Below are 5,000 nucleotides of genomic sequence, written 5' to 3'. Positions count from 1 at the left end.
CAGAGAGTCCGTCCTACAGATGTGCAGATATCTCAGTGCGACTAACACACACACACCACATGAAACACACACACACACACACACACACACACTGCAGCAACAATGCAGACCTACTGAGAAACACACAGACACACACTATTATCCAGCGTAGTAATTTAATGATGGCAGCCGATTGGTCGGCAGCCCCGCAGGCCAGCCAATTAGAGCTGGTAATTACAGGGGTCGTGACCCCCGCCTCCTCTGTAATTAGTAAATACCTCAGTGTGCTGAGGCAGCCAGAGTAACCTGCTGACACACACACACACACACAAAATACCAGAAACACTGTGTTCCCATGATCCTCTCTGTCTGCAGAATCAATGTCTGTCGTTGTGTTTAACCCGACTCCTGATATCACTGCTCCAGACTGAGAGTGACCACAGACTCCGCCTCAAACTGGGTCAGCGTCGATAAAACCTGTCAGCTCACATCCACATCCTCGTCTGGAGCGTTTGAAACGTCTCCCCGAAGACAGACAGACACACACACACACACACACACACACACCTTTTTGTTTGGTTGCTATAGTTACTAACTTCTCATCTGACAGCCGCAGGTTGCATCGGGAACCAATTACAGCTTGTTTACAGAGTGTGACAGGTCTGCAGAGACCTGGTCCCGGAGGCTCTGGGGGGAGTTACAGTGAGTGAAGCCTCCATTTACACACTGACAACACTAAACACACCTGGACACAGCTGTTTGTCACCGTGAGCACGATACGGAAACTACAAGACTCCTTCACTGAGGAACTTACTTCAGGCATTTGCAGCAATAAAAGAGATTTTACAGCAGTAAAATTCTACTGTGTCGTTCAGGGAGTCATGGAACATCATCATCAACTTCCTGGGAGTCGATTTCTTCATTTATCACCATAAACTCAGAGATGTTGCAGTTACGATACTGTCAGAGGAACCTTTACTTTGGTTGCTAAGGTCTTTTGTGCAACAGTGATTCATTAAACACAAGACTAAGATAAGGAGGAAAATACTTAAGTGAACATTTTAAGGAAACCTTCAGGATGAAACTTGGGGTGTTTTGTGCACCTGCCCTTGTGGACATCCCAGATAGCAAGAATCAAACATCCGGCCCAGAATGCACCACGGTTCCAAGTCTGGTCCATATACTTCACATCTGGGTAGATTCTGGTGTTGGCTAACAGCTGGAAGATTTTCTGTGTGTGCACCAGAATTGGTCCAGGCAGCATCTGACGACCATGCTGTTTACGGACCAGACTACACTGGGCCTGAGTGTGGGGATCATGTGAGGAGAACAGGACCACCGCTCACATCTGGACCGGAGACAGTCCTCCGCCCCAGTCTTCAAACCCATTTTACATTTCTGCTTCTGTGGGGATTAAAGACACAGGTGATCTGGACTGAGCCAGGCTAGCTGTTTCCCCCTGCTTCCAGCCTTTATGCTAAGCTAAGCTAAGCTAACCAGTGAACACACGTTGAACTGTTCCTTTGAGAGTTTCATCAGGAGCAGTGACGAGGAGAGTGAAGCTGATCTGAGGCCAGTGACTGAAGCAGGTCAGCCTCCAACTCAAGTGGAAGAACATCACTGACCTCCTCTCTCTCTCTCTCACTGTGTCACTCTCTCTCTCTCTCTCTCTCTCGCTCCAATGACTTCATCATCTCGCTCCTTGTTTTTCTCTCTCGCCTCCATCCTCGTCTTTAAAACTGCCTCCAGCGTCAGGAGCAACACTGACTGCAGATACGATACATGGCCAAAAGTATGTGGACACTGGCTGCCTCCACTTTTCTCGTTCCAATAAAATCACAATAATTAAATAATAATTTTGAATAATAAAAAAGCTCCATATAAAACCAAATACATCATCAGTTACTATTGGAAACGTTATTCTTCATATATGTTGAATTGTTTTACAGTTTTGCATGTTCAGCTGTGAAATACTGTGACACCAGTAATTAATCTGAGTTAATGAGAAGTAACAGGTTCGTTCTTTAATTACTCAGATTAATGATTTTAGAGGAGAATTTGTCACATTCACCAAATTTTCTCAAACTTTACATTTTCTCAGGTTCAGTCCGACTTCACCTGAAACATCTGTGGTTTAAAGGTCACGCAGAGATGAACTTATAATGAAATGTGAAATATAAAACAAAGAATGAATATTCTGTTCACCGTCGTAATGGCTGAATGGAGCCAACAGACAGAGCAGAGCGAGATATCTACAAGAGTAATGCATTCAAAACAATTCTGCTGTTCTTCTGAATTAAGAAAAAACACTTCTGAAAGTTCTGAGATTTCGTTAATTAAGAAAAACAATCCACTTTTTCCCCACGTGAATCTGTTTCACTTCTGTAGATCAGTTCTGCTGATAATAAAATCTAATGTGATCGTGATCAGGGATTTATGAGAAGGTTTTGCGGTTTAGTGAATCTGTATGAACCTGTAGGAAATCATTAGTAAAGTACGGACCTGTACGATGAAACTAAGAGTTTCAAACCAGCAGAAACAGAGTGTTTTCCTTCCAAATCAATGTGATGAACCGGATTCAGCAGATGAAGTGAAGAGTTTAGATCTGTACTCTGTAGTTTTACTGCTGGTTTATCTCCTGTTCTCAGGTGGAATCAAAGCTTCTGTTTTCACCCCCTCTCTGCTTTCACTCGCTCATTTAAACACTTTCTGCCGTGCGACAGCTGAAGGAGTCTCGAGCTCATCGATGACAAACCGCTGAAGAAGAAACGGAGACAGAGTGGAGCGTCTTCCCGGGAGAACATCTGTGACTGAGCTGAAGTGGGCGAGCACGTTTTCAAAAGAGTTCAACGCGTCTGAAAATAGAAATCAAAGATTTTTTCTTCCGTTAGATCCTTAAAAAGCTGAACGCTGCGCTCTGAGACGAGACAGGTTTTTCCTGATCACCGTCTTATTTTAGTTCAGATTCTACATTTAGATCAGAGCGTGAAACCAGCCAGTGAAGAAGACGACATGTCTGAGCTCTTCGTTTCTTATCACCAATAAATCACCAAAAATAGTGTTAGTCCGTCTCTTAACTCTTCCCTCCTCTCTCCTCTCTCAGCTCTGAGCTCATTGGTTCCTCCTGAAGACGTGAACCTTTAAAAACACTTTCATTTTCAAAAAGCCTCAGTAATCTGCTCAAATTTGATGCATTTGTTTGGGACTATTTTCAGCAGCGGATTAATCTTCAAAGATCTTTTTCTTCTTCTTCTTTTGGACTGAAGACTATTTAATAAATCTGATCAAGAGGACTCTTTTTGTTTTTAATTTGAAAACGAAATAAATCATTTAAAGCAGCTGAATTTCAGACTCTTTGGTTGTTTTTTCTTCTTCTGTGATTCATGAATCGTTGGCTGCAGCTTGTCGTTTCACCTGGACTCAGACTAACAACGTCTCCTCTAAACGTTTGGTCTATGAAAATCTTAAACGCTCACGTTGTCGTCAGACGTCCACAAGCCAAAGATGGAAGAAGTGCAGTTGTTACCACAGTTCACATCCTCCTCTGTCTGTTCACACTCACTAATATTTAATAAAGCACTGAAACTAAGGACCATTTTCATTGTTTACTAAACTCTTTTTTAAACCAACTTTATTTGAACACACGGACGATAAATCTTCCTTTAACCACAAACCAGTCTGAAATGTTGAAATAAGATGTACGCAGAGTTTTTAAATTACATTTATGTATAGATAATTATGATGATGATAAAGATGATCAGCTTGTTCTTCATGACGACTCCTGACTGATGAAAGAGGATGAATCTATATTTATGGATCTGAGCTTCAGTCCATCAGACACAAACAGCTGCTCTGATGTTTCTACATTCATGTGGCTCTGCTGTGGTTTTAAATGCTGCTGCAGCAAGGCATTGTGGGACATCATGTCTCCTTTCCTTTGGTAAAGGAAGCTCCAGTGTTTCCTAAAGGAGGTGGAGCGGTGAAGCTCCTCACTCTGATCATGAAGATCTTTTCAGTCTGACTCTTGGGGAGAGAAACTCCTGAGCCACGATGTTTTACGACACGTACGTCAACACGCAGAGCTGTGAACTCCAAACCATGGACACTCCTCACCCTCGACGGTCGCCATCTTGGCTCCGTAGCGGAAAAGGAGGGACCACCAGTGGAATGGCCGCCGTGTCGTCACATGACACAAGGAAGTTAAACCTTCATTTTAAGGTCACGTGAGAAAAGTAGGCGGCGGGAATTTTAGCAGGCGACAATCAAAATGTTTTGATTGTTATTTCCTGTGAGGGCACAGCGGCCATGTTTGATTTGGGACAACACCACACTGTTGAAATTCTCTCTCACACACACACACACACACACACACACACACACACACACACACACACACACACACACACGGGGTACTCCATCATTTAACCTCGCCCTGGTTCTCCACCCTGTAATTAACCCTAAAATAGAGCAAGTTAAAGTGAGGAGTGGTCAAAACACACAACCACACATTAACACACACACACGCAGACACACACACATACACACACATTAACACACACACACATTCACACACACAGACATATGGAAGCCTTGAACCGACTCACACACACTTCAATGACCAACATGGCTGCTTCAGCAGGTCCAACCCTCTGACCCCCTCCCCCCGCACAGGTGCTGTTGCTGACTCCATGTTTCCGTTGTCATGACGACGGCATCAGTATAAACCGGTGATCTGATGTCAGGTGTCAGTGGATGGACGAACGCAGCAGCCGAACCAGGAGTCACACTGTGATCGTTTCCATCACCATCAAATCTCCGGTTCATCCTGCTGCAGTCGTCATGACAACAGAAACACAAAGATGGGTGGATGACAACAAATGGATCACGTGATCAGCTGCACTGAAACACTCAATAAGAGATGGCAGAGAATGCATAAAGATGACTGTGACCTCTGACCTCCACATCCTCAAACCTCCAGGCTGAACTCAGATCAGCCTCAAGCAACAGAACCCCCCCCCCCC

General features: G+C 44.0%; 1 protein-coding gene across 1 annotated transcript in view; it reads right to left on the bottom strand.

Annotated features, from left to right (window-relative positions):
* The window catches only part of LOC111657836 (tomoregulin-1-like), a gene marked incomplete at its 3' end in the record, with an annotated part of 8,218 nt that overhangs the window by 2,289 nt on the left and 929 nt on the right, over positions 1–5,000 (bottom strand). The window lies entirely within an intron of this gene.

Source organism: Seriola lalandi, unplaced genomic scaffold, assembly GCF_002814215.2.
Source record: "Seriola lalandi dorsalis isolate HSWRI2012SDOR001 ecotype SW California unplaced genomic scaffold, Sedor1 jcf7180002054415, whole genome shotgun sequence".
In the NCBI taxonomy this organism is placed as follows: domain Eukaryota; kingdom Metazoa; phylum Chordata; class Actinopteri; order Carangiformes; family Carangidae; genus Seriola; species Seriola lalandi.
The sequence above is the reverse complement of the archived record's forward strand: the minus strand, read 5'-3'. Positions and strand labels throughout refer to the sequence as shown.